Genomic DNA, 15,561 nt, shown 5'->3' with positions numbered 1-15,561 from the left:
CGTTTGACTAACATATTAAGGAAGCCAACAGTCACCGAAACCTAGGTGCATAGGGGAATGTTATCTATTTTTTAATTACTAATGCCAATAAATTGGTTTAAAGAAAATTACTTATAAACGAGCAGAGAAAAGCAACCATGCCGCCGGTGGGATCTGAACCCACGACCTCCGAATATCGCGTCCGGTGCTCTCACCAACTGAGCTACGGTGACGGCTGTCTAATCTGCTGCTTTCATGGGTATTTATGTTTTGCGTGTAAGCGAACCTCTAGAGTGTTCAACAGCGCAACGCTCGTCCATAGCGGTGGACGTAGCACGTCCTGTAATGCCACAAGTGTGATTTAGAACGTCATATAAAGGCGAGGGCGGAAACTGCGAGAGCGCTGTTATACTACCTATAGCATCAAGACTGGCAGAAATGTGACCCCCGTTAAGCTATTAGCAGACAAGGCAAATGAAATGAGGGGCTGGTTTGACAAACATATTAAGGAAGCCAACAGTCACCGAAACCAAAGTGCATAGGGGAATGCTTTCTTTTTTTCATTTCTAAAGCCAATCAATTGGTTTAAAGAAAATTCTTATAAACCAACAGAAAAAATAACCATGCCTCCGGTGACGTACGAACCCTCGACCTCCGAATATCGCGTCCGCTGCTCTTACCAACTGAGCTACGGCAACAGCTGTCCAATCTGCTGCTTTCGTGGGTTTTATGTTTTTCGTGTAAGCGAACCTTGAGAGCGTTCAGCAGCGCCACCCTCGTCCAGAGCGGTGGACGTAGTACGTCCTGTAATACCGCAAGTGTGACGTAGAACTTCATCTAACGGTGAGGGCGGAAACTGTGCGAGAGCCCTCTTATGCTACCTATGGCATCAAGACTGCCAGAACCGAGACCCCCGTTACACTATTAGCAGACAAGGCAAATGAAATGAGTGGCTCGGTTGACAAACATATTAAGGAAGCGAACAGTCACCGAAACCAAGGTGCATAGGGTAATATTTTCTTTTTTTTAAATTTCTAATAATCAATTGGTTTAAAGAAAATTACTTATAAACGAGCAGAAAAACAACCATGCCGCCGGTGGGATCCGAACCCACGACCTCCGAATATCGCGTCCGGTGCTCTCACCAACTGAGCTACGGCGACGGCTGTCTAATCTGCTGCTTTCATGGGTATTTATGTTTTGCGTGTAAGCGAACTCTAGAGTGTTCAACAGCGCAACGCTCGTCGATAGCGGTGGACGTAGCACGTCCTGTAATGCCACAAGTGTGATTTAGAACGTCATCTAACGGCGAGGGCGGAAACTGCGAGAGCGCTGTTATACTATCTATAGCATCAAGACTGGCAGAAATGAGACCCCTGTTAAGCTATTAGCAGACATGGCAAATGAAATGAGGGGCTCGTTTGACAAACATATTAAGGAAGCCAACAGTCACCGAAACCTAGGTGCATAGGGGAATGTTATCTATTTTTTTTAATTACTAATGCCAATAAATTGGTTTAAAGAAAATTATTTATAAACGAGCAGAGAAAAGCAACCATGCCGCCGGTGGGATTCGAACCCACGACCTCCGAATATCGCGTCCGGTGCTCTCACCAACTGAGCTACGGCGACGGGTCTAATCTGCTGCTTTCATGGGTATTTATGTTTTGCGTGTAAGCGAACCTCGAGAGTGTTCAACAGCGCAACGCTCGTCCATAGCGGTGGACGTAGCACGTCCTGTAATGCCACAAGTGTGATTTAGAACGTCATCTAACGGCGAGGGCGGAAACTGCGAGAGCGCTGTTACACTACCTATAGCATCAAGACTGGCAGAAATGAGACCCCCGTTAAGCTATTAGCAGACAAGGCAAATGAAATGAGGGGCTGGTTTGACAAACATATTAAGGAAGCCAACAGTCACCGAAACCAAAGTGCATAGGGGAATGCTTTCTTTTTTTCATTTCTATAGCCAATCAATGTGTTTAAAGAAAATTCTTATAAACCAGCAGAAAAAAATAACCATGCCACCGGTGGCGTACGAACCCTCTACCTCCGAATATCGCGTCCGCTGCTCGTACCAACTGAGCTACGGCAACAGCTGTCCGATCTGCTGCTTTCGTGTGTAGTTATGTTTTGCATATAAGCGAACCTTGAGAGTTTTCACCAGCGCCACCTTCGTCCATAGCGGAGGACGTAGTACGTCCTGTAATACCGCAAGTGTGACGTAGAACTTCATCTAACGGTGAGGGCGGAAACTGTGCGAGAGCCCTCTTATGCTATCTATGGCATCAAGACTGCCAGAACCGAGACCCCCGTTACACTATTAGCAGACAAGGCAAATGAAATGAGTGGCTCGGTTGACAAACATATTAAGGAAGCGAACAGTAACCGAAACCAAGGTGCATAGGGTAATATTTTCTTTTTTTTTAATTTCTAATAATCAATTGGTTTAAAGAAAATTACTTATAAACGAGCAGAAAAAACAGCCATGCCGCCGGTGGGATCCGAACCCACGACCTCCGAATATCGCGTTCGGTGCTCTTACCAACTGATCTACGGCGACGGCTGTCCAATCTGCTGCTTTCTTGGGTATTTATGTTTCCTGTGTAAGCGAACCTTGAGAGTGTTCACCAGCGCCACCCTCTTCCATAGCGGTGGACGTAACACGTCCTGTAATACCGCAAGTGTGACGTAGAACGTCATCTAATGGCGAGGGCGGAAACTGTGCGAGAGCCCTCTTATGCTACCTATGGCATCAAGACTGCCAGAACCGAGACCTCCGTTACACTATTAGCAGACAAGGCAAATGAAATGAGGGGCTCGTTTGACAAACATATTAAGGAAGCCAACAGTCACCGAAACCTAGGTGCATAGGGGAATGTTATCTATTTTTTTTAATTACTAATGCCAATAAATTGGTTTAAAGAAAATTACTTATAAACGAGCAGCGAAAAGCAACCATGCCGCCGGTGGGATCCGAATCCACGACCTCCGAATATCGCGTCCGGTGCTCTCACCAACTGAGCTACGGCGGCTGCTGTCTAATCTGCTGTTTTCATGGGTATTTATGTTTTGCCTGTAACCGAACCTCGAGAGTGTTCAACAGCGCAACGCTCGTCCATAGCGGTGGACGTAGCACGTCCTGTAATGCCACAAGTGTGATTTAGAACGTCATCTAACGGCGAGGGCGGAAACTGCGAGAGCGCTGTTATACTATCTATAGCATCAAGACTGGCAGAAATGAGACCCCTGTTAAGCTATTAGCAGACATGGCAAATGAAATGAGGGGCTCGTTTGACAAACATATTAAGGAAGCCAACAGTCACCGAAACCTAGGTGCATAGGGGAATGTTATCTATTTTTTTTAATTACTAATGCCAATAAATTGGTTTAAAGAAAATTATTTATAAACGAGCAGAGAAAAGCAACCATGCCGCCGGTGGGATTCGAACCCACGACCTCCGAATATCGCGTCCGGTGCTCTCACCAACTGAGCTACGGCGACGGGTCTAATCTGCTGCTTTCATGGGTATTTATGTTTTGCGTGTAAGCGAACCTCGAGAGTGTTCAACAGCGCAACGCTCGTCCATAGCGGTGGACGTAGCACGTCCTGTAATGCCACAAGTGTGATTTAGAACGTCATCTAACGGCGAGGGCGGAAACTGCGAGAGCGCTGTTATTCTACCTATAGTGTCAAGACTGGCAGAAATGAGACCCCCGTTAAGCTATTAGCTGACAAGGCAAATGAAATGAGGGGCTGGTTTGACAAACATATTAAGGAAGCCAACAGTCAGCGAAACCAAGGTGCATAGGGGAATGTTTTCTTTTTTTAGTTATATTGCCAATCAATTGGTTTAAAGAAAATTCTTATAAACCAGCAGAAAAAATAACCATGCCTCCGGTGGCGTACGTACCCTCGACCTCCGAATATCGTGTCCGCTGCTCTTACCAACTGAGCTACGGTAACAGCTGTCCAATCTGCTGCTTTCGTGGGTTTTATGTTTTTTGTGTAAGCGACCCTTGAGAGTGTTCAGCACCGCCACCCTCGTCCAGAGCGGTGGACGTAGTACGTCCTGTAATACCGCAAGTGTGACGTAGAACTTCATCTAACGGTGAGGGCGGAAACTGTGCGAGAGCCCTCTTATGCTACCTATTGCATCAAGACTGCCAGAACCGAGACCCCCGTTACACTATTAGCAGACAAGGCAAATGAAATGAGTGGCTCGGTTGACAAACATATTAAGGAAGCGAACAGTCACCGAAACCAAGGTGCATAGGGTAATGTTTTCTATTTTTTTTAATTTCTAATGCCGAACAAATGGTTTAAAGAAAATTACTTATAAACGAGCAGAAAAAACAACCATGCCGCTGGTGGGATCCGATCCCACGGCCTCCATATATCGCGTCCGGTGCTCTCACCAACTGAGCTTCGGCGACGGCTGTCCGATCTGCTGCTTTCGTGCGTAGTTATGTTTTGCATGTAAGCGAACCTTGAGAGTGTTCACCAGCGCCACTCTCGTCCATAGCGGTGGACGTAGCTCGTCCTGTAATACCGCACGTGTGACGTAAAACTTCATCTAACGGTGAGGGCGGAAACTGTGCGAGAGCCCTCTTATGCTACCTATGGCATCAAGACTGCCAGAACCGAGACCCCCGTTACACTATTAGCAGACAAGGAAAATGAAATGAGTGGCTCGTTTGACAAACATATTAAGGAAGCCAACAGTCCCCGAAACCAAAGTGCATATGAGAATGTTATCTATTGTTTTTAATTTCTAATGCCAATCAATTGGTTTAAAGAAAATTCATATAAACCAGCAGAAAAAACGACCATGCCGCCGGTGGCATCCGAACCCTCGACCTCCGAATATCGCGTCCGCAGCTCTTACCAACTGAGCTACGGTAACGGCTGTCGAATCTGGTGGTTTCGTGGGTATTTATGTTTTGCGTGTAAGCTAACCATGAGAGTGTTCACCAGCGCCACCCTCGTCTATAGCGGTGGAAGTAGCACGTCCTGTAATACCGCAAGTGTGACGTAGAACGTCATCTAACGGCGAGGGCAGAAACTGCGAGAGCCCTCTTATGATATCTATAGCATCAAGACTGCCAGAAATGAGACCCCCGTTAAGCTATTAGCAGACAAGGGAAATGAAATGAGGGGCTGGTTTGACAAACATATTAAGGAAGCCAAGTCACCGAAACCAAGGTGCATAGGGGAATGTTTTCTTTTTTTTAATTACTAATGTCAATCAATTCGTTTAAAGAAAATTACTTATCAACCAGCAGAAAAAACAACCATGCCGCCGGTGGGATCCGAACCTACGACCTCCAAATATCGCGTCCGGTGCTCTCACCAACTGAGCTACGGCGACGGCTGTCCAATCTGCTGCTTTCGTGTGTAGTTATGATTTGCGTGTAAGCGATCCTCGAGAGTGTTCACCAGCGCCACCCTCGTCCATAGCGGTGGACGTAGCACGTCCTGTAATACCGCAAGTGTGATGTAGAACGTCATCTAACGGCGAGGGCAGAAACTGTGCGAGAGCCCTCTTATGCTACCTATGGCATCAAGACTGCCAGAACCGAGATCCCCGTTACACTATTAGCAGACAAGGCAAAAGAAATGAGGGGCTCGTTTGACAAACATATTAAGGAAGCTAACCGTCACCGAAACCAAGATGCATAGAGGAATGTTTTCTATTTTTTCTAATTTTTAATGCCAATCAATTGGTTTAAAGAAAATTACTTATAAACGAGCAGAGAAAAGCAACCATGCCGCCGGTGGGATCCGAACCCACGACCTCCGAATATCGCGTCCGGTGCTCTCACCAACTGAGCTACGGCGACGGCTGTCTAATCTGCTGCTTTCATGGGCATTTATGTTTTGCGTGTAAGCAAACCTCTAGAGCGTTCAACAGCGCAACGCTCGTCCATAGCGGTGGACGTAGCACGTCCTGTAATGCCGCAAGTGTGATTTAGAACGTCATCTAACGGCGAGGGCGGAAACTGCGAGAGCGCTGTTATACTACCTATAGCATCAAGACTGGCAGAAATGAGACCCCCGTTAAGCTATTAGCTGACAAGGCAAATGAAATGAGGGGCTGATTTGACAAACATATTAAGGAAGCCAACAGTCACCGAAACAAAAGTGCATAGGGGAATGCTTTCTTTTTTTCATTTCTAAAGCCAATCAATTGGTTTAAAGAAAATTCTTATAAACCAGCAGAAAAAATAACCATGCGTCCGGTGGCGTACGAACCCTCGACCTCCGAATATCGCGTCCGCTGCTCTTACCAACTGAGCTACGGCAACAGCTGTCCAATCTGCTGCTTTCGTGGGTTTTATGTTTTTCGTGTAAGCGAACCTTGAGAGTGTTCAGCACCGCCACCCTCGTCCAGAGCGGTGGACGTAGTACGTCCTGTAATACCGCAAGTGTGACGTAGAACTTCATCTAACGGTGAGGGCGGAAACTGTGCGAGAGCCCTCTTATGCTACCTATGGCATCAAGACTGCCAGAACCGAGACCCCCGTTACACTATTAGCAGACAAGGCAAAGGAAATGAGTGGCTCGGTTGACAAACATATTAAGGAAGCGAACAGTCACCGAAACCAAGATGCATAGGGAAATGTTTTCTATTTTTTTTTTAATTTCTAATGCCGAACAATTGGTTTAAAGAAAATTACTTATAAACGAGCAGAAAAAACAACCATGCCGCCGGTGGGATCCGAACCCACGGCCTCCATATATCGCGTCCGGTGCTCTCACCAACTGAGCTTCGGTGACGGCTGTCCGATCTGCTGCTTTCGTGTGTAGTTATGTTTTGCATGTAAGCGAACCTTGAGAGTTTTCATCAGCGCCACCTTCGTCCATAGCGGAGGACGTAGTACGTCCTGTAATACCGCAAGTGTGAAGTAGAACGTCACCTAATGGCGAGGGCGGAAACTGTGCGAGAGCCCTCTTATGCTACCTACGGCATCAAGACTGCCAGAACCGAGACCCCCGATACACTATTAGCAGACAAGGCAAATGAAATGAGGGGCTCGTTTGACAAACATATTAAGGAAGCCAACCGTCACCGAAACCAAGATGCATAGAGGAATGTTTTCTATTTTTTCTAATTTTCTGATGCCAATCAATTGGTTTAAAGAAAATTACTTATAAACGAGCAGAGAAAAGCAACCATGCCGCCGGTGGGATCCGAACCCACGACCTCCGAATATCGCGTCCGGTGCTCTCACCAACTGAGCTACGGCGACGGCTGTCTAATCTGCTGCTTTCATGGGTATTTATGTTTTGCGTGTAAGCGAACCTCTAGAGTGTTCAACAGCGCAACGCTCGTCCATAGCGGTGGACGTAGCACGTCCTGTAATGCCGCAAGTGTGATTTAGAACGTCATCTAACGGCGAGGGCGGAAACTGCGAGAGCGCTGTTATACTACCTATAGCATCAAGACTGGCAGAAATGAGACCCCCGTTAAGCTATTAGCTGACAAGGCAAATGAAATGAGGGGCTGGTTTGACAAACATATTAAGGAAGCCAACAGTCACCGAAACCAAAGTGCATAGGGGAATGCTTTCTTTTTTTCATTTCTAGAGCCAATCAATTGGTTTAAAGAAAATTACTTATAAACGAGCAGAAAAAACAACCATGCCGCCGGTGGGATCCGAACCCACGACCTCCGAATATCGCGTCCGGTGATCTTACCAACTGAGCTACGGCGAAGGCTGTCCAATCTGCTGCTTTCGTGGGTATTTATGTTTTGCGTGTAAGCGAACCTCTAGAGTGTTCACCAGCGCCACCCTCGTCCATAGCGGTGGACGTAACACGTCCTGTAATACCGCAAGAGTGACGTAGAACGTCATCTAATGGCGAGGGCGGAAACTGTGCGAGAGCCCTCTTATGCTACCTATGGCATCAAGGCTGCCAGAACCGAGACCCCCGTTAAGCTATTAGCAGACAAGGCAAATGAAATGAGGGGCTCGTTTGACTAACATATTAAGGAAGCCAACAGTCACCGAAACCTAGGTGCATAGGGGAATGTTATCTATTTTTTTTAATTACTAATGCCAATAAATTGGTAAAAGAAAATTACTTATAAACGAGCAGAGAAAAGCAACCATGCCGCCGGTGGTACCCGAACCCACGACCTCCGAATATCGCGTCCGGTGCTCTCACCAACTGAGCTACGGCGACGGCTGTCTAATCTGCTGCTTTCATGGGTATTTATGTTTTGCGTGTAAGCGAACCTCTAGAGTGTTCAACAGCGACACGCTCGTCCATAGCGGTGGACGTAGCACGTCCTGTAATGCCACAAGTGTGATTTAGAACGTCATCTAACGGCGACGGCGGAAACTGCGAGAGCGCTGTTATACTACCTATAGCATCAAGACTGGCAGAAATGAGACCCCCGTTAAGCTATTAGCAGACAAGGCAAATGAAATGAGGGGCTGGTTTGACAAACATATTAAGGAAGCCAACAGTCACCGAAACCAAGGTGCATAGGGTAATGTTTTCTATTTTTTTTAATTTCTAATGCCGAACAATTGGTTTAAAGGAAATTACTTATAAACGAGCAGAAAAAACAACCATGCCGCCGGTGGGATCCGAACCCACGGCCTCCATATATCGCGTCCGGTGCTCTCACCAACTGAGCTTCGGTGACGGCTGTCCGATCTGCTGCTTTCGTGTGTAGTTATGTTTTGCATGTAAGCGAACCTTGAGAGTTTTCACCAGCGCCACCTTCGTCCATAGCGGAGGACGTAGTACGTCCTGTAATACCGCAAGTGTGACGTAGAACTTCATCTAACGGTGAGGGCGGAAACTGTGCGAGAGCCCTCTTATGCTACCTATGGCATCAAGACTGCCAGAACCGAGACCCCAGTTAAGCTATTAGCAGACAAGGAAAATGAAATCAGGGGCTGGTTTGACAAACATATTAAGGAAGCCAAGTCACCGAAACCAAGGTGCATAGGGGAATGTTTTCTTTTTTTAATTTTAATGCCAATCAATTGGTTTAAAGAAAATTCTTATAAACCAGAAGAAAAAACAACCATGCCACCGGTGGGATCCGAACCCACGACCTCCATATATCGCGTCCGGTGCTCTCACCAACTGAGCTACGGCGACGGCTGTCCAATCTGCTGCTTTCGTGGGTATTTACGTTTTGCGTGTAAGCGAACCTTGAGAGTGTTCACCAGCGCCACTCTCGTCCATAGCGGTGGACGTAGCTCGTCCTGTAATACCGCACGTGTGACGTAGAACTTCATCTTACGGTGAGGGCGGAAACTGTGCGAGAGCCCTCTTATGCTACCTATGGCATCAAGACTGCCAGAACCGAGACCCCCGTTACACTATTAGCAGACAAGGAAAATGAAATGAGTGGCTCGTTTGACAAACATATTAAGGAAGCCAACAGTCCCCGAAACCAAAGTGCATATGAGAATGTTATCTATTGTTTTTAATTTCTAATGCCAATCAATTGGTTTAAAGAAAATTCATATAAACCAGCAGAAAAAACGACCATGCCGCCGGTGGCATCCGAACCCTCGACCTCCGAATATCGCGTCCGCTGCTCTTACCAACTGAGCTACGGTAACGGCTGTCGAATCTGGTGCTTTCGTGGGTATTTATGTTTTGCGTGTAAGCTAACCATGAGAGTGTTCACCAGCGCCACCCTCGTCCATAGCGGTGGAAGTAGCACGTCCTGTAATACCGCAAGTGTGACGTAGAACGTCATCTAACGGCGAGGGCAGAAACTGCGAGAGCCCTCTTATGATATCTATAGCATCAAGACTGCCAGAAATGAGACCCCAGCTAAGCTATTAGCAGACAAGGGAAATGAAATGAGGGGCTGGTTTGACAAACATATTAAGGAAGCCAACAGTCACCGAAACCAAGGTGCATAGGGTAATGTTTTCTATTTTTTTTTAATTTCTAATGCCGAACAATTGGTTTAAAGGAAATTACTTATAAACGAGCAGAAAAAACAACCATGCCGCCGGTGGGATCCGAACCCACGGCCTCCATATATCGCGTCCGGTGCTCTCACCAACTGAGCTTCGGTGACGGCTGTCCGATCTGCTGCTTTCGTGTGTAGTTATGTTTTGCATGTAAGCGAACCTTGAGAGTTTTCACCAGCGCCACCTTCGTCCATAGCGGAGGACGTAGTACGTCCTGTAATACCGCAAGTGTGACGTAGAACTTCATCTAACGGTGAGGGCGGAAACTGTGCGAGAGCCCTCTTATGCTACCTATGGCATCAAGACTGCCAGAACCGAGACCCCAGTTAAGCTATTAGCAGACAAGGAAAATGAAATCAGGGGCTGGTTTGACAAACATATTAAGGAAGCCAAGTCACCGAAACCAAGGTGCATAGGGGAATGTTTTCTTTTTTTAATTTTAATGCCAATCAATTGGTTTAAAGAAAATTCTTATAAACCAGAAGAAAAAACAACCATGCCACCGGTGGGATCCGAACCCACGACCTCCATATATCGCGTCCGGTGCTCTCACCAACTGAGCTACGGCGACGGCTGTCCAATCTGCTGCTTTCGTGGGTATTTACGTTTTGCGTGTAAGCGAACCTTGAGAGTGTTCACCAGCGCCACTCTCGTCCATAGCGGTGGACGTAGCTCGTCCTGTAATACCGCACGTGTGACGTAGAACTTCATCTTACGGTGAGGGCGGAAACTGTGCGAGAGCCCTCTTATGCTACCTATGGCATCAAGACTGCCAGAACCGAGACCCCCGTTACACTATTAGCAGACAAGGAAAATGAAATGAGTGGCTCGTTTGACAAACATATTAAGGAAGCCAACAGTCCCCGAAACCAAAGTGCATATGAGAATGTTATCTATTGTTTTTAATTTCTAATGCCAATCAATTGGTTTAAAGAAAATTCATATAAACCAGCAGAAAAAACGACCATGCCGCCGGTGGCATCCGAACCCTCGACCTCCGAATATCGCGTCCGCTGCTCTTACCAACTGAGCTACGGTAACGGCTGTCGAATCTGGTGCTTTCGTGGGTATTTATGTTTTGCGTGTAAGCTAACCATGAGAGTGTTCACCAGCGCCACCCTCGTCCATAGCGGTGGAAGTAGCACGTCCTGTAATACCGCAAGTGTGACGTAGAACGTCATCTAACGGCGAGGGCAGAAACTGCGAGAGCCCTCTTATGATATCTATAGCATCAAGACTGCCAGAAATGAGACCCCAGCTAAGCTATTAGCAGACAAGGGAAATGAAATGAGGGGCTGGTTTGACAAACATATTAAGGAAGCCAAGTCACCGAAACCAAGGTGCATAGGGGAATGTTTTCTTTTTTTTAATTACTAATGTCAATCAATTCGTTTAAAGAAAATTACTTATCAACCAGCAGAAAAAACAACCATGCCGCCGGTGGGATCCGAACCTACGACCTCCAAATATCGCGTCCGGTGCTCTTACCAACTGAGCTACGGCGACGGCTGTCCAATCTGCTGCTTTCGTGTGTAGTTATGATTTGCGTGTAAGCGAACCTTGAGAGTGTTCACCAGCGCCACCCTCGTCCATAGCGGAGGACGTAGTACGTCCTGTAATACCGCAAGTGTGACGTAGAACTTCATCTAACGGTGAGGGCGGAAACTGTGCGAGAGCCCTCTTATGCTACCTATGGCATCAAGACTGCCAGAACCGAGACCCCAGTTAAGCTATTAGCAGACAAGGAAAATGAAATGACGGGCTGGTTTGACAAACATATTAAGAAAGCCATGTCACCGAAGCCAAGGTGCATAGGGGAAGGTTTTCTTTTTTTTTAATTTTAATGCCAATCAATTGGTTTGAAGAAAATTCTTATAAACCAGAAGAAAAAACAACCATGCCACCGGTGGGATCCGAACCCACGACCTCCATTAATCGCGTCCGATGCTCTCACCAACTGAGCTACGGCGACGGCTGTCGAATCTGCTGCTTTCGTGGGTACTTATGTTTTGCGTGTAAGCGAACCTCTAGAGTGTTCAACAGCGCCACCCTCGTCCATAGCGGTGGACGTAGCATGCCCTGTAATACCGCAAGTGTGAAGTAGAACGTCATCTAATGGCGAGGGCGGAAACTGTGCGAGAGCCCTCTTATGCTACCTACGGCATCAAGACTGCCAGAACCGAGACCCCCGATACACTATTAGCAGACAAGGCAAATGAAATGAGGGGCTCGTTTGACAAACATATTAAGGAAGCCAACCGTCACCGAAACCAAGATGCATAGAGGAATGTTTTCTATTTTTTTTAATTTTCTGATGCCAATCAATTGGTTTAAAGAAAATTACTTATAAACGAGCAGAGAAAAGCAACCATGCCGCCGGTGGGATCCGAACCCACGACCTCCGAATATCGCGTCCGGTGCTCTCACCAACTGAGCTACGGCGACGGCTGTCTAATCTGCTGCTTTCATGGGTATTTATGTTTTGCGTGTAAGCGAACCTCTAGAGTGTTCAACAGCGCAACGCTCGTCCATAGCGGTGGACGTAGCACGTCCTGTAATGCCGCAAGTGTGATTTAGAACGTCATCTAACGGCGAGGGCGGAAACTGCGAGAGCGCTGTTATACTACCTATAGCATCAAGACTGGCAGAAATGAGACCCCCGTTAAGCTATTAGCTGACAAGGCAAATGAAATGAGGGGCTGGTTTGACAAACATATTAAGGAAGCCAACAGTCACCGAAACCAAAGTGCATAGGGGAATGCTTTCTTTTTTTCATTTCTAAAGCCAATCAATTGGTTTAAAGAAAATTACTTATAAACGAGCAGAAAAAACAACCATGCCGCCGGTGGGATCCGAACCCACGACCTCCGAATATCGCGTCCGGTGATCTTACCAACTGAGCTACGGCGAAGGCTGTCCAATCTGCTGCTTTCGTGGGTATTTATGTTTTGCGTGTAAGCGAACCTCTAGAGTGTTCACCAGCGCCACCCTCGTCCATAGCGGTGGACGTAACACGTCCTGTAATACCGCAAGTGTGACGTAGAACGTCATCTAATGGCGAGGGCGGAAACTGTCCGAGAGCCCTCTTATGCTACCTATGGCATCAAGGCTGCCAGACCGAGACCCCCGTTAAGCTATTAGCAGACAAGGCAAATGAAATGAGGGGCTCGTTTGACTAACATATTAAGGAAGCCAACAGTCACCGAAACCTAGGTGCATAGGGGAATGTTATCTATTTTTTTAATTACTAATGTCAATCAATTCGTTTAAAGAAAATTACTTATCAACCAGCAGAAAAAACAACCATGCCGCCGGTGGGATCCGAACCTACGACCTCCAAATATCGCGTCCGGTGCTCTTACCAACTGAGCTACGGCGACGGCTGTCCAATCTGCTGCTTTCGTGTGTAGTTATGATTTGCGTGTAAGCGAACCTTGAGAGTGTTCACCAGCGCCACCCTCGTCCTAGCGGTGGACGTAGCACGTCCTGTAATATTGCAAGTGTGAAGTAGAACGTCATCTAATGGCGAGGGCGGAAACTGTGCGAGAGCCCTCTTGTGCTACCTATGGCATCAAGACTGCCAGAACCGAGACCCCCGTTACACTATTAGCAGACAAGGCAAATGAAATGAGGGGCTCGTTTGACAAACATATTAAGGAAGCCAACCGTCACCGAAACCAAGATGCATAGAGGAATGTTTTCTATTTTTTCTAATTTTCTAATGCCAATCAATTGGTTTAAAGAAAATTACTTATAAACGAGCAGAGAAAAGCAACCATGCCGCCGGTGGGATCCGAACCCACGACCTCCGAATATCGCGTCCGGTGCTCTCACCAACTGAGCTACGGCGACGGCTGTCTAATCTGCTGCTTTCATGGGCATTTATGTTTTGCGTGTAAGCGAACCTCTAGAGTGTTCAACAGCGCAACGCTCGTCCATAGCGGTGGACGTAGCACGTCCTGTATTGCCGCTAGTGTGATTTAGAACGTCATCTAACGGCGAGGGCGGAAACTGCGAGAGCGCTGTTATACTACCTATAGCATCAAGACTGGCAGAAATGAGACCCCCGTTAAGCTATTAGCTGACAAGGCAAATGAAATGAGGGGCTGGTTTGACAAACATATTAAGGAAGCCAACAGTCACCGAAACCAAAGTGCATAGGGGAATGCTTTCTTTTTTTCATTTCTAAAGCCAATCAATTGGTTTAAAGAAATTTCTTATAAACCAGCAGAAAAAATAACCATGCGTCCGGTGGCGTACGAACCCTCGACCTCCGAATATCGCGTCCGCTGCTCTTACCAACTGAGCTACGGCAACAGCTGTCCAATCTGCTGCTTTCGTGGGTTTTATGGTTTGCGTGTAAGCGAACCTAGAGAGTGTTCACCAGCGCCACCCTCGTCCAGAGCGGTGGACGTAGCACGTCCTGTAATACCGCAAGTGTGACGTGGAACTTCATCTAACGGCGAGGGCGGAAACTGTGCGAGAGCCCTCTTATGCTACATATAGCATCAAGACTGCCAGAACCGAGACCCCCGTTACGCTATAAGCAGACAAGGCAAATGAAATGAGGGGCTCGTTTGACTAACATAATAAGGAAGCCAACAGTCATCGAAACCAAGATGCATAGGGGAACGTTTTCTATTTTTTTAAATTTCTAATGCCGATCAATTGGTTTAAAGAAAATTACTTATAAACGAGCAGAAAAAACAACCATGCCGCCGGTGGGATCCGAACCCACGCCCTCCATATATCGCGTCCGGTGCTCTCACCAACTGTTCTTCGGCGACGGCTGTCCGATGTGCTGCTTTCGTGTGTAGTTATGTTTTGCGTGTAAGCTAACCTTGAGAGTTTTCACCAGCGCCACCTTCGTCCACAGCGGTGGACGTAGTACGTCCTGTAATACCGCAAGTGTGACGTAGAACTTCATCTAACGGTGAGGGTGGAAACTGTGCGAGAGCCCTCTTATGCTACCTATGGCATCAAGACTGCCAGAACCGAGACCCCCGTTAAACTATTAGCAGACAAGGCAAATGAAATGAATGGCTCGGTTGACAAACATATTAAGGAAGCGAACAGTCACCGAAACCAAAGTGCATAGGGTAATCTTTTCTAATTTTTTTTTCATTTCTAATGCCAATCAATTGGTTTAAAGAAAATCACTTATAAACGAGCCGAAAAAACAACCATGCCGCCGGTGGGATCCGAACCCACGACCTCCGAATGTTGCGTCCGGTGCTCTTACCAACTGAGCTACGGCGACGGGTGTCCAATCTACAGCTTTCGTGGGTATTTATGTTTTGCGTGTAAGCGAACCTCTAGAGTGTTCACCAGCGCCACCCTCGTCCATAGCGGTGGACGTAACACGTCCTGTAATACCGCAAGTGTGACGTAGAACGTCATCTAATGGCGAGGGCGGAAACTGTGCGAGAGCCCTCTTATGCTACCTATGGCATCAAGGCTGCCAGAACCGAGACCCCCGTTAAGCTATTAGCAGACAAGGCAAATGAAATGAGGAGCTCGTTTGACTAACATATTAAGGAAGCCAACAGTCACCGAAAGCTAGGTGCATAGGGGAATGTTATCTATTTTTTTTAATTACTAATGCCAACAAATTGGTTTAAAGAA

At 47.0% G+C, this 15,561-nt stretch overlaps 3 non-coding genes across 3 annotated transcripts; all 3 read right to left on the bottom strand.

The window, feature by feature from the left end:
- Window positions 1-1,537: 1,537 nt before the first annotated feature.
- TRNAS-CGA (transfer RNA serine (anticodon CGA)) lies at window positions 1,538-1,611 on the bottom strand. Its single transcript has one exon. It is a non-coding gene; the product is annotated as a tRNA-Ser (tRNA).
- A 1,799-nt stretch (window positions 1,612-3,410) lies between these two features.
- Window positions 3,411-3,484, bottom strand: TRNAS-CGA (transfer RNA serine (anticodon CGA)). Its single transcript has one exon. It is a non-coding gene; the product is annotated as a tRNA-Ser (tRNA).
- Window positions 3,485-15,122: 11,638 nt separating this feature from the next.
- TRNAL-CAA (transfer RNA leucine (anticodon CAA)) lies at window positions 15,123-15,196 on the bottom strand. Its single transcript has one exon. It is a non-coding gene; the product is annotated as a tRNA-Leu (tRNA).
- Window positions 15,197-15,561: the final 365 nt, after the last annotated feature.

This window comes from Amblyomma americanum, chromosome 1 (assembly GCF_052857255.1).
Source record: "Amblyomma americanum isolate KBUSLIRL-KWMA chromosome 1, ASM5285725v1, whole genome shotgun sequence".
Lineage (NCBI taxonomy): Eukaryota > Metazoa > Arthropoda > Arachnida > Ixodida > Ixodidae > Amblyomma > Amblyomma americanum.
This window is presented reverse-complemented; position numbering and strand designations above follow the sequence as displayed.